The 19,823-nt window shown below is 46.9% G+C and overlaps 1 pseudogene; it reads right to left on the bottom strand.

Annotated features, from left to right (window-relative positions):
* LOC106582537 (ras-associated and pleckstrin homology domains-containing protein 1-like) overlaps positions 1-19,823 on the bottom strand; it is a 177,768-nt pseudogene that overhangs the window by 27,391 nt on the left and 130,554 nt on the right.

The following is a 19,823-nucleotide window of genomic DNA, read 5'->3' as shown; positions in this document are numbered from 1 at the left end:
CCTCCTCCTCTCCCTGCATGTGGCATTCAGAGGGTCCAAGAGGACACAGAGTACTACGGTAAACTGACAGTGTGTTGGTCTGCCTTTCTGTCTGTCTGTTTGACAGCCTTTGTCTGTCGGTCTGCCTGTTTGTCTTTCCGTCGGTCTGCCTGTTTGTCTTTCCGTCTTTCCGTCTGCCCGTCTGCCCGCCTGTCTGTCTGTCTGTCTGTGTGTGGTTTTTAATCCTCACCCTGGGTAGTGTAATATAGTAACACGGCTGTAGCTGTGACCACAGTATGTGTGGGTGTAGTTAATAGAGATCCCAGCTGGACAGACACAACAGGCATCCCAAATAGCACCCTAGTCCCTATTTAGTGCACTACTTATATAGAGAATAGGGAGCCGTTTGGGACAGAGAGCAGGGTTTTAGAGGCTCTTTGTAGCTTTAATCGGAGAGATTATATAATCTGGACAATTGGCTAACTGGTACTGTTACTGTACATTAAATAATCTAGGTCCGATTCCAGGAACACCGTGCATTTCAAGATGGCTTCCATGGGACATGGATGTAAGCACTCAAAATCCAGAGAAGAAGAGCGCATTTGGGATCTCCTCAAGGTTCTGTGCTTGATGCTTACTATTTCCTTTGTATTATCTTCAGGAACTAAACCAACTTTCTATTTTCTTTGTATTATCTTCAGGAACTAAACCAACTTTCTATTTCCTGTGTATTATCTTCAGGAATTAAACCAACACTCTATTTCCTGTGTATCATCTTCAGGAACTAAACCAACTTTCTATTTCCTGTGTATCATCTTCAGGTACTAAACCAACTTTCTATTTCCTGTGTATCATCTTCAGGAACTAAACCAACTTTCTATTTCCTGTGTATTATCTTCAGGAACAAAACCACCTTTCATTATTAGTTTTCTGATAATACTGAATTGTACTTTTCTTAACCAGATGATCATTTGCAGTCAGCCCCCATTGGGGAGAATGTTGTACTTATTTTTTGTTTTATCTGTAAGTGTGTTGAGATTTCTAAATGTTTGTTTTGGTTAGTCAGTATTGGGACAATAAGAATCTATGACATTGTGTTATTTCTGAATATAAAATGACAAGTGCAGTTTCCCATGTTACTGAGTGGCTCAGAGGGAAGGAGAAGCCTGAAAAAGGATCATTTCATGAATCACTAGCATGTCTTGGAGCAGTAGAGTGTTCAGACTTCATTGCTGATAATATTTTTGGCCTTGCAGCACCATAGACGTTTGACTATACACACTATTTGAGTACAGGTGAGTCAGTGTGTTCTAGACGTACCTTGGCTGAGTACAGGTGAGTCAGTGTGTTCTAGACGTACCTTGGCTGAGTACAGGTGAGTCAGTGTGTTCTAGACGTACCTTGGCTGAGTACAGGTGAGTCAGTGTATTCCAGGGACGTACCTTGGCTGAGTACAGGTGAGTCAGTGTGTTCTAGACGTACCTTGGCTGAGTACAGGTGAGTCAGTGTGTTCCAGGGATGTACCTTGGCTGAGTACAGGTTAGTCAGTGTGTTCCAGGGACGTACCTTGGCTGAGTACAGGTGAGTCAGTGTGTTCTAGACGTACCTTGGCTGAGTACAGGTGAGTCAGTGTGTTCCAGGGACGTACCTTGGCTGAGTACAGGTGAGTCAGTGTGTTCCAGGGACGTACCTTGGCTGAGTACAGGTTAGCCAGTGTGTTCCAGGGACGTACCTTGGCTGAGTACAGGTGAGTCAGTGTGTTCCAGGGACGTACCTTGGCTGAGTACAGGTGAGTCAGTGTGTTCCAGGGACGTACATTGGCTGAGTACAGGTGAGTCAGTGTGTTCTAGACGTACCTTGGCTGAGTACAGGTGAGTCAGTGTGTTCTAGACGTACCTTGGCTGAGTACAGGTGAGTCAGTGTGTTCCAGGGACGTACCTTGGCTGAGTACAGGTTAGTCAGTGTGTTCTAGACGTACCTTGGCTGAGTACAGGTGAGTCAGTGTGTTCCAGGGACGTACCTTGGCTGAGTACAGGTGAGTCAGTGTGTTCTAGACGGACCTCGGCTGAGTACAGGTGAGTCAGTGTGTTCTAGATGTACCTTGGCTGAGTACAGGTTAGTCAGTGTGTTCTAGACGTACCTTGGCTGAGTACAGGTTAGTCAGTGTGTTCTAGACGTACCTTGGCTGAGTACAGGTTAGTCAGTGTGTTCCAGGGACGTACCTTGGCTGAGTACAGGTGAGTCAGTGTGTTCCAGGGACGTACCTTGGCTGAGTACAGGTGAGTCAGTGTGTTCCAGGGACGTACCTTGGCTGAGTACAGGTGAGTCAGTGTGTTCCAGGGACGTACCTTGGCTGAGTACAGGTGAGTCAGTGTGTTCCAGGGACGAACCTTGGCTGAGTACAGGTGAGTCAGTGTGTTCCAGGGACGTACCTTGGCTGAGTACAGGTTAGTCAGTGTGTTCCAGGGACGTACCTTGGCTGAGTACAGGTGAGTCAGTGTGTTCCAGGGACGTACCTTGGCTGAGTACAGGTGAGTCAGTGTGTTCCAGGGACGTACCTTGGCTGAGTACAGGTGAGTCAGTGTGTTCCAGGGACAGACCTTGGCTGAGTACAGGTTAGTCAGTGTGTTCTAGACGTACCTTGGCTGAGTACAGGTGAGTCAGTGTGTTCTAGACATACCTTGGCTGAGTACAGGTTAGTCAGTGTGTTCTAGACGTACCTTGGCTGAGTACAGGTGAGTCATTGTGTTCCAGGGACGTACCTTGGCTGAGTACAGGTTAGTCAGTGTGTTCCAGGGACGTACCTTGGCTGAGTACAGGTGAGTCAGTGTGTTCTAGATGTACCTTGGTTGAGTACAGGTGAGTCAGTGTGTTCCAGGGACGTACCTTGGCTGAGTACAGGTTAGTCAGTGTGTTCCAGGGACGTACCTTGGCTGAGTACAGGTGAGTCAGTGTGTTCTAGATGTACCTTGGTTGAGTACAGGTGAGTCAGTGTGTTCCAGGGACGTACCTTGGCTGAGTACAGGTTAGTCAGTGTGTTCCAGGGACGTACCTTGGCTGAGTACACGTGAGTCAGTGTGTTCTAGACGTACCTTGGCTGAGTACAGGTGAGTCAGTGTGTTCCAGGGATGTACCTTGGCTGAGTACAGGTGAGTCAGTGTGTTCTAGACGTACCTTGGCTGAGTACAGGTTAGTCAGTGTGTTCTAGACGTACCTTGGCTGAGTACAGGTGAGTCAGTGTGTTCTAGACGTACCTTGGCTGAGTACAGGTTAGTCAGTGTGTTCCAGGGACGTACCTTGGCTGAGTACAGGTGAGTCAGTGTGTTCTAGACGTACCTTGGCTGAGTACAGGTGAGTCAGTGTGTTCCAGGGACGTACCTTGGCTGAGTACAGGTTAGTCAGTGTGTTCCAGGGACGTACCTTGGCTGAGTACAGGTTAGTCAGTGTGTTCCAGGGACGTACCTTGGCTGAGTACAGGTTAGTCAGTGTATTCCAGGGACGTACCTTGGCTGAGTACAGGTTAGTCAGTGTGTTCTAGACGTTCCTTGGCTGAGTACAGGTTAGTCAGTGTATTCCAGGGACGTACTTTGGCTGAGTACAGGTGAGTCAGTGTGTTCTAGACGTACCTTGGCTGAGTACAGGTGAGTCAGTGTGTTCTAGATGTACCTTGGCTGAGTACAGGTGAGTCAGTGTGTTCCAGGGACGTACCTTGGCTGAGTACAGGTTAGTCAGTGTGTTCTAGACGTACCTTGGCTGAGTACAGGTGAGTCAGTGTGTTCTAGACGTACCTTGGCTGAGTACAGGTGAGTCAGTGTGTTCCAGGGACGTACCTTGGCTGAGTACAGGTGAGTCAGTGTGTTCCAGGGACGTACCTTGGCTGAGTACAGGTTAGTCAGTGTGTTCCAGGGACGTACCTTGGCTGAGTACAGGTGAGTCAGTGTGTTCCAGGGACGTACCTTGGCTGAGTACAGGTGAGTCAGTGTGTTCCAGGGACGTACCTTGGCTGAGTACAGGTTAGTCAGTGTGTTCCAGGGACGTACCTTGGCTGAGTACAGGTGAGTCAGTGTGTTCTAGACGTACCTTGGCTGAGTACAGGTGAGTCAGTGTGTTCCAGGGACGTACCTTGGCTGAGTACAGGTTAGTCAGTGTGTTCTAGACGTCCCTTGGCTGACTACAGGTGAGTCAGTGTGTTCCAGGGACGTACCTTGGCTGAGTACAGGTGAGTCAGTGTGTTCCAGGGACGTACCTTGGCTGAGTACAGGTGAGTCAGTGTGTTCTAGACGTACCTTGGCTGAGTACAGGTTAGTCAGTGTGATCCAGGGACGTACCTTGGCTGAGTACAGGTGAGTCAGTGTGTTCTAGATGTACCTTGGCTGAGTACAGGTTAGTCAGTGTGTTCTAGACGTACCTTGGCTGAGTACAGGTGAGTCAGTGTGTTCTAGATGTACCTTGGCTGAGTACAGGTGAGTCAGTGTGTTCCAGGGACGTACCTTGGCTGAGTACAGGTTAGTCAGTGTGTTCTAGACGTACCTTGGCTGAGTACAGGTGAGTCAGTGTGTTCCAGGGACGTACCTTGGCTGAGTACAGGTGAGTCAGTGTGTTCCAGGGACGTACCTTGGCTTTTCCTTTAGGTACATAGTAGATCCCAGAGGCTCTGAGCAGGAAGTATCTTTTCTTCCAGCTCTTCTTCCCATCATCCTTCAGCCAGAGGACTCCCTCCATCTCAGGTACAGAGACGGCGCTGCCACAAAAACACTCCTGCCGCGGAGAGCACACACACACACACACACACACCTTGTTAGTGCATGCTACATAGACTGTAACACTTTGAAATGACCTGAATAAGTCAAGTTGTGTGCATCAGTTTGTTTTGGAGGTGTTATGTTGAGATCACTGTACCTCCAGTAGAGCCTCCTTGTTCCTGTCTGCCATCTCACACGTCTCCTTCCGCCCCAACAAATAGTTCTGTGATTTTTTTCCAGAAAACGGATTAATCAGGGTATGATAGGGAAATTTAGAGTACATCATTTCAGTAAGTGTTAAAAAAAAATACAATCCATCAATGTTCCTTTAGCAGTCAGTAAAAGTGGGACTAGCTATTTTACGAAGCTAGTCCACCAAAGGGGACAACAGTGCTCACCAGCTCCCAATCTAACCAATCGTTGTACCACCATCTACAACATACTGACCTAGATCTGAAGGACACACTGGGGTCTGTGTGTCTGTCGAGTCAGTTTGTGTACATATAAACAATGTCTGATACTACTGAGTGTATCTATTTTGGTGAAGCATTGTACTTTGGTGAAGCATTGTATTTTGGTGAAGCATTGTATTTTGGTGAAGCATTGTATTTTGGTGAAGCATTGTATTTTGGTGGGTGAAGCATTGTATTTTGGTGAATTGTATTTTGGTGAATTGTATTTTGGTGGGTGAAGCATTGTATTTTGGTGGGTGAAGCATTGTATTTTGGTGAAGCATTGTATTTTGGTGAAGCATTGTATTTGGTGAAGCATTGTATTTTGGTGAAGCTGAAGCATTGTATTTTGGTGAAGCATTGTATTTTGGTGCCAGTTCAGTGTATTTGTGCATCGTATAACCTGTCCTGTATCAGTTATGTAATACAATACTGACTGGCAGGGACAGTAGTGGTCTGGCTGGCTATTTAAAGCAGCTTAGCCTCAGTCAGTGTTTTACTGCATCAGTTGTGTCCAGGACTAGTCTTCATTAGTGTCCAGGACTAGTCTTCATTAGTGTCCAGGACTAGTCTTCATTAGTGTCCAGGACTAGTCTTCATTAGTGTCCAGGACTAGTCTTCATTAGTGTCCAGGACTAGTCTTCATTAGTGTCCAGGACTAGTCTTCATTAGTGTGCAGGAATAGTCTTCATTAGTGTGCAGGAATAGTCTTCATTAGTGTGCAGGACTAGTCTTCATTAGTGTCCAGGACTAGTCTTCATTAGTGTCCAGGACTAGTCTTCATTAGTGTCCAGGACTAGTCTTCATTAGTGTCCAGGACTAGTCTTCATGCCTCCAGGACTAGTCTTCATTAGTGTCCAGGACTAGTCTTCATTAGTGTCCAGGACTAGTCTTCATTAGTGTCCAGGACTAGTCTTCATTAGTGTGCAGGACTAGTCTTCATTAGTGTGCAGGACTAGTCTTCATTAGTGTCCAGGACTAGTCTTCATTAGTGTCCAGGACTAGTCTTCATTAGTCTCCAGGACTAGTCTTCATTAGTCTCCAGGACTAGTCTTCATTAGTCTCCAGGACTAGTCTTCATTAGTCTCCAGGACTAGTCTTCATTAGTGTCCAGGACTAGTCTTCATTAGTGTGCGGGAAACCAGTCCAACATGTAGTTGCTGGCTGTAGTGTATTGGCTGAGTTGACTGGCTGTCTCACCTGTGGGTTTTTGAAGAGGGCGTACTTCTCTATTCGCTCTATGAACATCAATCTGTTCTGACTGTCTCTGGTCCAGTTCAGAAGGTTCTCAACCAGATTCTCATGGTCCTCAAAGATACGCTCTGGGAGGAAGTGGGAGAAAGAGAGAGAGAATATAGTATTAGGCTGTAATAGGTTCTCATGGTGAATAAAGGGAGAGATGGACTGGGTAACATCAGCACTACACACAGCAGCCATGTCGGGACAGTAAGGAGACATTTAAACCCAGTACCAGCAAGATCTCATGGCTTGTGAGGTTCTGACTGACTACCCACAATGCTTTTTGGGGGGAAAATAAAATGAAATAAATTGTAGCTCTCGATATCAGTGATTGGGGCAGCAGGTAGCCTAGTGGTTAGAGGAGGAGGCAGGTAGCCTAGTGGTTAGAGGAGGAGGCAGGTAGCCTAGTGGTTAAAGGAGGCGGGTAGCCTAGTGGTTAGAGGAGGCGGGTAGCCTAGTGGTTAGAGGAGGCGGGTAGCCTAGTGGTTAGAGGAGGCGGGTAGCCTAGTGGTTAGAGGAGGCGGGAGGAGGCGGGTAGCCTAGTGGTTAGAGGAGGCGGGTAGCCTAGTGGTTGAGGAGGCGGGTAGCCTAGTGGTTAGAGGAGGCGGGTAGCCTAGTGGTTAGAGGAGGCGGGTAGCCTAGTGGTTAGAGGAGGCGGGTAGTCTAGTGGTTAGAGGAGGCGGGTAGCCTAGTGGTTAGAGGAGGAGGGAGGTAGCCTAGTGGTTAGAGGAGGCGGGTAGCCTAGTGGTTAGAGGAGGCGGGTAGCCTAGTGGTTAGAGGAGGCGGGTAGCCTAGTGGTTAGAGGAGGGAGGCAGGTAGCCTAGTGGTTAGAGGGGGCGGGTAGTCTAGTGGTTAGAGGAGGCGGGTAGCCTAGTGGTTAGAGGAGGCAGATAGCCTAGTGGTTAGAGGAGGGAGGTAGCCTAGTGGTTAGAGGAGGCAGGTAGCCTAGTGGTTAGAGGAGGCGGGTTAGAGGAGGCGGGTAGCCTAGTGGTTAGAGGAGGCGGGTAGCCTGGTGGTTAGAGGAGGCGGGTAGCCTGGTGGTTAGAGGAGGCGGGTAGCCTGGTGGTTAGAGGAGGCGGGTAGCCTAGTGGTTAGAGGAGGCGGGTAGCCTAGTGGTTAGAGGAGGCGGGTAGCCTAGTGGTTAGAGGAGGCGGGTAGCCTAGTGGTTAGAGGAGGCGGGTAGCCTAGTGGTTAGAGGAGGCGGGTAGCCTAGTGGTTAGAGGAGGCGGGTAGCCTAGTGGTTAGAGGAGGCGGGTAGCCTAGTGGTTCGAGGAGGCGGGTAGCCTAGTGGTTAGAGGGGAGGCACTAGAATATGAGTTTCCAGGTTCATTCTGAAGAAATGACCATCTACAGACAGTAAAATAAAATAATAAAGATATGAATTATTCTAAATGGAATGATAAAAACCCCCCTAATCTAATCTGTTGGATTAGTTACAACCCCAAGGCCATTAAGACTATTATAACATTACAGAATGAACCATCAACCATCTTTTTACATCGCTCACTGGGGATTTATAGCCCATTCCCCAACATCCTAAATGTACACTCCCAAGGGGATTATAGCCCAATCAAGAATAGTCTGATGGGTGACATTATTAGCCTTGTGAATGATGCCCAGCATTAGAAACGATTACTTTTTCTAATCATAGTCGCACATGTAACCTAGCCCCTAGGCTTATATGTTTTGGTAAGGTTTGTATCACAACTAAAGTGACCAAATAACTTTTTAAATTAAGCACATTAATCAGCTTTACATGGGGTGTAGAGTAGAGGTCGGCAGGGCCGATTAATTAGGGCCGATTTCAAGTTTTCAGAACAATCGGTAATCGGCATTATGGCCGATTACATTGCATTCAACGAGGAGACAGCGTGGCAGGCTGACTACCTGTTACGCGAGGGCAGCAAGGAGCCAAGGTAAGTTGCTAGCTAGCATTAAACTTATCTTCTAAAAAAAACAATCAATCTTAACATAATTACTAGTTAACTACACATGGTTGATGATATTACTAGGTTAACTAGCTTGTCCTGCGTGGCATATAATCGATGCGGTGCCTGTTAATTTATCGTCGAATCATAGCCGACTTCGCCAAACGGGGGATGATTTAACAAAAATGCATTTGTGAAAAAAGCACAATCGTTGCACGACTGTACCTAACCATAAACATCAATGCCTTTCTTCAAATCAATACACAGAAGTATATATTTTTAAACCTGCATATTTAGCTAAAATAAATTCATGTTAGCAGGCAATATTAACCAGGTGAAATTGTGACACTTCTCTTGCGTTCATTGCACGCAGAGTCAGGGTATATGCAACAGTTTGGGCCGCCTGGCTCGTTGCGAACTGATATGCCAGAATTTTACATAATTATGACATAACATTGAAGGTTGTGCAATGTAACAGGAATATTTAGACTTATGGATGCCACCCGTTAGATAAAATATGGAACGGTTCCGTATTTCACTGAAATACGGAATGTTTTCGAAATGATAGTTTCCATATTAATGACCAAAGGCTCTTATTTCTGTGTTAATTATAATATAAATAAGTTTATGATTTGATATTTGATAGAGCAGTCTGACTGAGTGGTGGTAGGCAGCAGCAGGCTCGTAAGCATTCATTCAAACTTTATTGCATTTGCCAGCAGCTCTTAGCAATGCTTGAAGTACAGCGCTGTTTATGACTTCAAGCCTATCAACTCCTGAGATTAGGCTGCCAATACTATAGTGCCGAAGTCAGAACCGTCCAGAGTAGTGATGCTAGTCGGGCGGGAGGGTGTGGGCAGCAATCAGTTGAAGAGCATGCATTTAGTTTTACTAGCGTTGAAGAGCAGTTGGAGGCCACGGAAGGAGAGTTGCATGGTGTTGAAAATCGTCTGGAGGGTTGTTAACATAGTGTCCAAAGAGGGGCCAGAAGTATACAGAATGGTGTCGTCTGCACAGAGGTGGATCAGAGACTCACCAGCAGCAAGAGCGACATCATTGATGTATACAGAGAAAAGAGTCGGCCCGAGAATTGAACCCTTTGGCACCTACCTAGAGGAGGGAGGGTGGTCCATTTCCCTAACAGCCCCCTCTCAACAGCCACCGACCCTCCCTGCTGCAGAATGTCAATGACCTCTGTCTGGGGCGTTTTTCATATTCCAAGCGATTAAGTTTAATCTTTTCATCCCTGTATTTGTTGCCCATCCCCCTACTGCTTATAACAAAGCCACATACAGACAGGATTGCAGTGTCTAGTAAATCCCCTCAGGCCAATGTTACTGCTGGTATTTCAGAAAATGAACTTTTCTGTGTCTGATGCTCCGATAAAACAGAGACCAACGTCAGAGAAGCAGCTGATGAGAAATGATCCGTGTATTCGAGCGAACGAGCGAGCGTGCGTGCTTGTGTATTTGAGCGAGCGAGCGTGCGTGCTTGTGTGTGCGAGCGAGCGTGCGTCTTGCTCCACTTACCCATCTGCAGTTCGTTGATGCTCTCGACCAGGGACCAGTCGGGGCTGAAGCCACAGTGGGACTTGTCCAACAAGCTGTCCAGAACCTGTCTGACAGTCTGTCTCTCGTCCACCATCATGGTCTTAGAGCTCTCATCTGACAGGTGGACTCTGATCACCAGCTAGATGGGAGGAGACACAGAGAATGATTAGATTCATATTCTGGAATGAAGAAATCTAGAATAATCCACACTGGTTGATCACCAGCAAGGAAAAACACTAGACAAAGATGTCACTCTAGATACTTTTCACACAGAAGTGTTGGTGACATCTGACAAACAGACCAATAGTGTCCAATATGACGGTCACCAGCGAGAGAACAATACACAGGGAGAGTACAGCAGGTAAACAGTTTATACTCCACTGGGTTAGATTGATTACTGAGACAGGACATGATGTCATTCTGGATACTGACACAGGACATGATGTCATTCTGGATACTGACACAGGACATGATGTCATTCTGGTTACTGACACAGGACATGATGTCATTCTGGTTACTGACACAGGACATGATGTCATTCTGGATACTGACAGGACATGATGTCATTCTGGTTACTGACACAGGACATGATGTCATTCTGGATACTGACACAGGACATGATGTCATTCTGGTTACTGACACAGGACATGACGTCATTCTGGTTACTGACACAGGACATGATGTCATTCTGGTTACTGACACAGGACATGATGTCATTCTGGATACTGACACAGGACATGATGTCATTCTGGATACTGACACAGGACATGATGTCATTCTGGTTACTGACACAGGACATGATGTCATTCTGGATACTGACACAGGACATGATGTCATTCTGGATACTGACACAGGACATGATGTCATTCTGGTTACTGACACAGGACATGATGTCATTCTGGTTACTGACACAGGACATGATGTCATTCTGGATACTGACAGGACATGATGTCATTCTGGTTACTGACACAGGACATGATGTCATTCTGGATACTGACACAGGACATGATGTCATTCTGGTTACTGACACAGGACATGATGTCATTCTGGTTACTGACACAGGACATGATGTCATTCTGGATACTGACACAGGACATGATGTCATTCTGGTTACTGACACAGGACATGATGTCATTCTGGATACTGACACAGGACATGATGTCATTCTGGATACTGACACAGGACATGATGTCATTCTGGATACTACTCACTGTGTCAGATTGATTACTGACACAGGACATGATGTCATTCTGGTTACTGACACAGGACATGATGTCATTCTGGTTACTGACACAGGACATGATGTCATTCTGGTTACTGATACAGGACATGATGTCATTCTGGATACTACTCACTGTGTCAGATTGATTGACAGCATGATACAATTTCATACCTCACTGGTTGACTTTGATCTACGATTGATTACTATTGGTCAAATCATGGTTAACAGACGACTTGGATATTATAATTATGGCCTTGAAGAACAGAACAGTTCTGATTTGTTTATATTTCAGCAACAGTAGAGAATATTTACTTTACTAATCCCACAGACTCAGAATCTCTACCAAACACAGACTCAGAATCTCTAGTCCACATAGACTCAGAATCTCTACCCCACGCAGACTCAGAATCTCTACCCCACGCAGACTCAGAATCTCTACCCCACGCAGACTCAGAATCTCTACCCCACGCAGACTCAGAATCTCTACCCCACGCAGACTCAGAATCTCTACCCCACGAAGACTCAGAATCTCTACCCCACGCAGACTCAGAATCTCTACCCCACGCAGACTCAGAATCTCTACCCCACCCAGACTCAGAATCTCTACCCCACGCAGACTCAGAATCTCTAGTCCACATAGACTCAGAATCTCTAGTCCACACAGACTCAGAATCTCTAGTCCACACAGACTCAGAATCTCTAGTCCACACAGACTCAGAATCTCTACCCCACACAGACTCAGAATCCCTAGTCCACACAGACTCAGAATCTCTAGTCCACACAGACTCAGAATCTCTAGTCCACACAGACTCAGAATCTCTAGTCCACGCAGACTCAGAATCTCTAGTCCACGCAGACTCAGAATCTCTAGTCCACGCAGACTCAGAATCTCTAGTCCACACAGACTCAGAATCTCTAGTCCACGCAGACTCAGAATCTCTAGTCCACGCAGACTCAGAATCTCTAGTCCACGCAGACTCAGAATCGCTACCCCACGCAGACTCAGAATCTCTACCCCACGCAGACTCAGAATCTCTAGTCCACATAGAATCTCTAGTCCACGCAGACTCGACTCAGAATCTCTAGTCCACGCAGACTCAGAATCTCTAGTCCACGCAGACTCAGAATCTCTACCCCACGCAGACTCAGAATCTCTAGTCCACACAGACTCAGAATCTCTACCCCACGCAGACTCAGAATCTCTAGTCCACGCAGACTCAGAATCTCTAGTCCACGCAGACTCAGAATCTCTAGTCCACGCAGACTCAGAATCTCTAGTCCACGCAGACTCAGAATCTCTAGTCCACGCAGACTCAGAATCTCTAGTCCACGCAGACTCAGAATCTCTAGTCCACGCAGACTCAGAATCTCTAGTCCACGCAGACTCAGAATCACTAGTCTGCACAGACTCAATCTTATTGGGACAGGGGAGCCTGCAGGTACAGTGTCCTCTGTAATTATTGGGACAGGGAAACCTGCAGCTAAAGTGTCCTCTGTAATTATTGGGACAGGGGAGCCTGCAGGTACAGTGTCCTCTGTAATTATTAGGACAGGGACGCCTGCAGCTAAAGTGTCCTCTGTAATTATTGGGACAGGGCAGCCTGCAGCTAAAGTGTCCTCTGTAATTATTAGGACAGGGCAGCCTGCAGCTAAAGTGTCCTCTGTAATTATTGGGACAGGGCAGCCTGCAGCTAAAGTGTCCTCTGTAATTATTGGGACAGGGAAACCTGCAGCTAAAGTGTCCTCTGTAATTATTGGGACAGGGCAGCCTGCAGCTAAAGTGTCCTCTGTAATTATTGGGACAGGGGCCTTTGTTCTTATGGCTCTAAACTCCACAAGTTTAGATCTGAAATCAAACAATGACTATGGAGGTTAAAGTGCAGACTGTCAGCTTTAATTTGAGGGTATTGCTGAGGATAACTATCATACTATCTACAGTATACATATGTATGATCTCCGCACGCATGATCGCATGATCTCTACACGCATGATCTCTGCTGCATGATCTCTGCACGCATGATCTCTGCACGCATGATCTCTGCACGCATGATCTCTGCACGCATGATCTCTGCACGCATGATCTCTGCACGCATGATCTCTGCACGCATGATCTCTGCTGCATGATCTCTGCACGCATGATCTCTGCACGCATGATCTCTGCACGCATGATCTCTGCACGCATGATCTCTGCACGCATGATCTCTGCACGCATGATCTGTGTGGCTACTTGTATCTGTATAGGGTCAAATCCCATGTCACAAAGTGCTTATAACCAATGTTTAAAATGCTGTATAGAAACAACGATGAAAGCAGCATGTGTTTTCTACACTCTCTGCTGTTAACCTCTTCGCTATAGGGGGCAGTATTTTCACGGCCGGATGAAAAACGTACCCAAATCAAACAGCCTACTTCTCGGGCCCAGAGTCAAATATTTGCATATTATTAGTAGATTTGGATAGAAAACACTGAAGTTTCTAAAACTGTTTGAATAGTGTCTGTGAGTATAACAGAACCCATATGGCAGGCCAAAACCTGAGAAAAAGTCAACCAGGAAGTGTAGGATCTGAGAAATGGAGTTCTTCTTTCTAGTCCCTTTCGAAACTACAGTATCTGTGCTGTTACGTTGCACTTTCTAAGGCTTCCATTGGCTGTCTAAAGCCTTCAGAAAGTGGATTGAGCCTTCTCCTGTCTCTGGGCAGAGTATAGGAGCTCAGTTACTGAGTGGTCTGCCTGGGGACAAAGAGATTGGATATGCGCGTTCCCGCGAACACGCTGTTTTTTATTTTCCTCCTTGAATGAATATACTATTGTCCGGATGGAATATTAACGCTATTTTACGTAAAAAATTCCATAAAAATTGATTTTAAACAGCGTTTGACATGCTTCTAAGTACGGTAATGGAACATTTAGACTTTTTGTGTCTCGAATTGCGCTCGCGCGTTACCCTTTGGATAGTGACCTGAACGCACAAATAAAACGGAGGTATTTGGACATAACTATGGATTATTTTGAACAAAAACAACATTTCTTGTGGAAGTAGCAGTCCTGGGAGTGCATTCTGACGAAGATCAGCAAAGGTAATACAATATTTCTAATACGAATTCTGAGTTTAGGTTGCCCCGAACTTGGCGGGAGTCTGAATAGCTCGCCGTGATGGCGAGCTATGTACTCAGAATATTGAAAAATGTGCTTTCTCCGTAAAGCTATTTTAAAATCTGACACAGCGGTTGCATAAAGGAGTAGTCTATCTATAATTCCTAAAATAATTGTTATGTATTTTGTCAAAGTTTATGATGAGTATTTTTGTAAATTCACCGGAAGTTTTTGGTGGGAAATACATTTTCTGAACATCTAGCGCCAATGTAAAATGCTGTTTTTGGATATAAATATGAACTTTATCAAACAAAACATACATGTATTGTGTAACATGAAGTCCTAGGAGTGTCATCTGATGAAGATCGTCAAAGGTTAGTGCTGCATTTAGCTGTGTTTTCAGGTTTCTGTGACATATACCCTTGCTTGGAAAATGGCTGTGTGATTATTTGTGTCTATGTACTCTCCTAACATAATCTAATGTTTTGCTTTCGCTGTAAAGCCTTTTTGAAATCGGACAATGTGGTTAGATTAACGAGAGTCTCATCTTTAAAATGTTGTAAAATAGTCGTATGTTTGAGAAAATTGAATTGTGGTATTTTAGTTGTTTTTGTATTTCGCGCCGTGCGATCCCATTGGCTGTTGGCTAGGGGTCCCGCTAGTGGAACGCCTAGAAGCAAGAGTTAAACACCAGTTCTCTCAGGGATTACACCTACAGTAGCCTAGTAGAAAGTGACTGACCCTCCTTCCTGCCAGACCTGCGGGTGGCGCTACGGGATTAGTGTGGCAATCAGACTCCTTTCTCTCTCTAGTGCACACCCACACTTCACCCTACACACACTCATTCACTCACAGGTCACACACACACACACACACACACACACACTCATTCACTCACAGGTCACACACTCATTCACTCACAGGTCACACACACACACACACACTCCTTCACTCACAGGTCAGAGGCCACACACTCATTCCCTCACAGGTCACACACACACACTCATTCCCTCACAGGTCACACACACACACTCATTCACTCACAGGTCACACACACACACACACACACACACACACACACTCATTCACTCACAGGTCACAAGCTCAGAATGGTAAACAGGTTACCCAATCAATGCCTGAGCGTTTTCTTTAAGTCATTTTAAGGTCAGTCTGACACGTGGCGAGCACCTCTCTCCCTTCTCGTCCAGTCCCTTCCTACAGCTGGCAGGGCAGGGCAGGCAGGGCAGGGCAGGACAGAGCAGGCAGAGCAGGGCAGGGCAGGGCAGGGCAGGGCAGAGCAGGACAGAGCAGGCAGAGCAGGGCAGGGCAGGGCAGGACAGAGCAGGCAGGGCAGGGCAGGGCAGGGCAGAGCGGGACAGGGCAGGGCAGAGCAGGCCGTATTAAAGCCCAGCCGGCCGTACGCTAATCCACCAGCTTAGATATGGGCTTAACTCCAGAAGGGTTATTACATTACATTACGCAGAGTGGCATAGAGAGTAAGATCGATAAAAAGAGAGAGAGAAAGGGGGATGGGGGAGAGATGGCGAGATAGAGCTGTTTAACACTGGCCTAGCCCAGAAACAGAGTAGAGCTGTTTAACACTGGCCTGACCCAGAAACAGAGTAGAGCTGTTTAACACTGGCCTGACCCAGAAACAGAATAGAGCTGTTTAACACTGGCCTGACCCAGAAACAGAGTAGAGCTGTTTAACACTGGCCTGACTGTCACAGAAATCTTCGTCGTCAGACGATATAGCGAAATCATCGTCGGAGAACGTGGACCAATACGCAGAGGAGTTAGTGCTCATCATCTTAATTTATTAAATGAATGTGAACACGGAGAGAAAAAAAACAAGAAAACCAAACAAACACACCTACTTATAGGACTCCCAATCAGAGGCAACTAGAAACACCTGCCTCCAATTGAGAGTCCAGCACCCAAAACTACACATAGAAAAACAAACCTAGAACCTATACCAAAACTAACACACCCCACTACACCACACACAAAACCCCATAATACCAAACAAATATACCTCTGCCACGTCCTGACCAAATATAATACAAATAATACCTAAATATTGGTCAGGATGTGACACTGACCCAGAAACAGAATAGAGCTGTTTAACACTGGCCCGACCCAGAAACAGAGTAGAGCTGTTAAACACTGGCCCGACCCAGAAACAGAGTAGAGCTGTTAAACACTGGCCCGACCCAGAAACAGAGTAGAGCTGTTTAACACTGGCCTGACCCAGAAACAGAGTAGAGCTGTTTAACACTGGCCTGACCCAGAAACAGAGTAGAGCTGTTTAACACTGGCCTGACCCAGAAACAGAGTAGAGCTGTTTAACACTGGCCCGACCCAGAAACAGAGTAGAGCTGTTAAACACTGGCCCGACCCAGAAACAGAATAGAGCTGTTTAACACTGGCCTGGGGGCTGAGGAGACAGACAGGAAGAGAACTCACCTGATCTCCAGTTATAGATAGTAACAGAGGAGACAACAGGAAGAAACTACCTGATCTCCAGTTAAATAGTAACAGAGGGCAGACAGGAAGGAACTCACCTGATCTCCAGTTATAGATAGTAACAGAGGGACAGACAGGAAGAAACCACCTGATCTCCAGTTATAGAAGTAACAGAGGAGACAGACAGGAAACTCGCCTGATCTCAGTTAAAAGTAACAGAGGAGACAGACAGGAAGAAACTCACCTGATCTCCAGTTATAGATAGTAACAGAGGAGACAGACAGGAAGAAACTCACCTGATCCAGTTATAAATAACAGAGGAGACAACAGGAAGAGAACTCACCTGATCTCCAGTTATAGATAGTAACAGAGGAGACAGACAGGAAGAGAACTCACCTGTCCAGTAAGAGTAACAGAGGAGACAGACAGGAAGAGAACTCACCTGATCTCCAGTTATAGATAGTAACAGAGGAGACAGACAGGAAGAGAACTCACCTGATCTCCAGTTATAGATAGTAACAGAGGAGACAGACAGGAAGAGAACTCACCTTTTTAACTTGGGCCTCCTTGATCTTTTCCAAAGCCACACGGATCTTCTCTGCCTTGGTCTTGGCAGCCTGTTCTTCCTACAGAAACACACACACACACACACACACACACACACACACACACACACACACACACACACACACACACACACACACATTATTACAGAGACAAACGACAACACAGGTGTACACACAAAAAACAGCAACGCTACAGGAGAATACAGTCTTGAGGTACTGTTGACAACAATCCTGTCGTCCCCCCCCCCTCCTCCTCCTCCCCCTTTCTCCTTCCTCCTGTCCCCCTTGTCTAGAGTGGTGGGAACCCCCCCCCCACCACCTCCATCCTCAATCCACCGCTGCTCTCTCACATACCTGGCTTCTCCAACAAGACGCCATTCTCACTCTAAAAACAGACCGTTTTTCTGCGTTCCTTTACGGAAGAATAATACATATATTTCCAGTTTCTAGAAGGTAAAGAACGAAAGTGAGTGTTCGGTAAAAATAAATCTGTCTCATTGTTGTCAGAATAATGCCTTGTCTTTCAGAGATGGCTGCTGCTGTAATCCTCCCGTGTTTCATATTCTGCCAGATTAGCATTTGGATGGAAGCTACATTTTGAACCAATTGTTTTCCACGGTAGATTACAGGATCTGTATTCTCCGTCAGAAGAATATCACAGGACGAGAAGTAGCAATAGAATGTGTAGCAGCAGTCCTTTCCAGGTCCAAAGCACTTCCTCCAAACAACCGAAGCAGCCAGGATGTCTCCGAGTAAAAAATATTAACAATCCTGTCCTGTAGTTAATTAACCAATCCTGTCCCGTAGTTAATAAACCAATCCTGTTAGTCTATTCCTGTCCCGTAGTTAATTAACCAATCCTGTTAGTCTCTTCCTGTCCCGTAGTTAATTAACCAATCCTGTTAGTCTCTTCCTGTCCCGTAGTTAATTAACCAATCCTGTCCTGTAGTTAATAAACCAATCCTGTTAGTCTCTTCCTGTCCCGTAGTTAATTAACCAATCCTGTCCTGTAGTTAATTAACCAATCCTGTTAGTCTCTTCCTGTCCTTTTACTGCCAGATGAGGAACTTCCAATCACAGACATCGATAAGACCAGTAAGAAGACGGATTATCTGAATCTATTCCAAGCCGGTTATAGTGGGACAACCCACTCAGACAAACACCTCGTCAGAGAGTCCTGATAGAAACTGAGAACAGGAGAGGACCCTATCACTGCATCACTGACAGGGAGGGAGGGGAGGGAGGGAGGAGGGGAGGGAGGGAGGGAGGGAGGAGGGGAGGGAGGAGGGAGGGGAGGGAGGGAGGGAGGAGGGGACTGGCTGTACCAACACGTACAACACACAGACGATTTTCTCTCTCTCTCTCCCTCAGAACATGTGGAACCAGACTGTAATCTCTGACAGTATTGTCCCTCACTCTGGCTGACTGGCTGCACAGGGAACACTCACTCAGTCTACTATAACCAATCAGACTCCAGCTCGGGCACATCCGCAATGCTACCCTTTAACCAAGGGGATCCTGGTGGTTTCACCCTTTAACCAAGGGGATCCTGGTGGTTTCACCCTTTAACCAAGGGGATCCTGGTGGTTTCACCCTTTAACCAAGGGGATCCTGGTGGTTTCACCCTTTAACCAAGGGGATCCTGGTGGTTTCACCCTTTAACCAAGGGGATCCTGGTGGTTTCACCCTTTAACCAAGGGGATCCTGGTGGTTTCACCCTTTAACCAAGGGGATCCTGGTGGTTTCACCCTTTAACCAAGGGGATCCTGGTGGTTTCACCCCTTTAACCAAGGGGATCCTGGTGGTTTCACCCTTTAACCAAGGGGATCCTGGTGGTTTCACCCCTTTAACCAAGGGGATCCTGGTGGTTTCACCCTTTAACCAAGGGGATCCTGGTGGTTTCACCCTTTAACCAAGGGGATCCTGGTGGTTTTACCCTTTAACCAAGGGGATCCTGGTGGTTTTACACTTTAACCAAGGGGATCCTGGTGGTTTCACCCTTTAACCAAGGGGATCCTGGTGGTTTCACCCTTTAACCAAGGGGATCCGGGTGGTTTCACCCTTTAACCAAGGGGATCCGGGTGGTTTCACCCTTTAACCAAGGGGATCCTGGTGGTTTCACCCTTTAACCAAGAGTAGGGGAGGATGGGTGGAGAGTAGGGGAGGATGGGTGGAAGTTAGGTGAGGATAGGTGGAGAGTAGGGGGAGGATGGGTGGAGAGTAGGGGAGGATGGGTGGAGAGTAGGGGGAGGATGGGTGGAGAGTAGGGGGGAGGATGGGTGGAGAGTAGGGGAGGATGGGTGGAGAGTAGGGGGAGGATAGGTGGAGAGTAGGGGGAGGATGGGTGGAGAGTAGGGGAGGATGGGTGGAGAGTAGGGGAGGATGGGTGGAGAGTAGGGGAGGATGGGTGGAGAGTAGGGGAGGATGGGTGGAGAGTAGGGGGGAGGATGGGTGGAGAGTAGGGGGGGGGGAGGATGGGTGGAGTGTCGGGGAGGATGGGTGGAGTGTCGGGGAGGATGGGTGGAGTGTCGGGGAGGATGGGTGGAGTGTCGGAGAGGATGGGTGGAGAGTAGGGGAGGATGGGTG

This window comes from Salmo salar, chromosome ssa21, assembly GCF_905237065.1.
Source record: "Salmo salar chromosome ssa21, Ssal_v3.1, whole genome shotgun sequence".
Taxonomy (NCBI): Eukaryota; Metazoa; Chordata; class Actinopteri; order Salmoniformes; family Salmonidae; genus Salmo; species Salmo salar.
The sequence above is the reverse complement of the archived record's forward strand: the minus strand, read 5'-3'. Positions and strand labels throughout refer to the sequence as shown.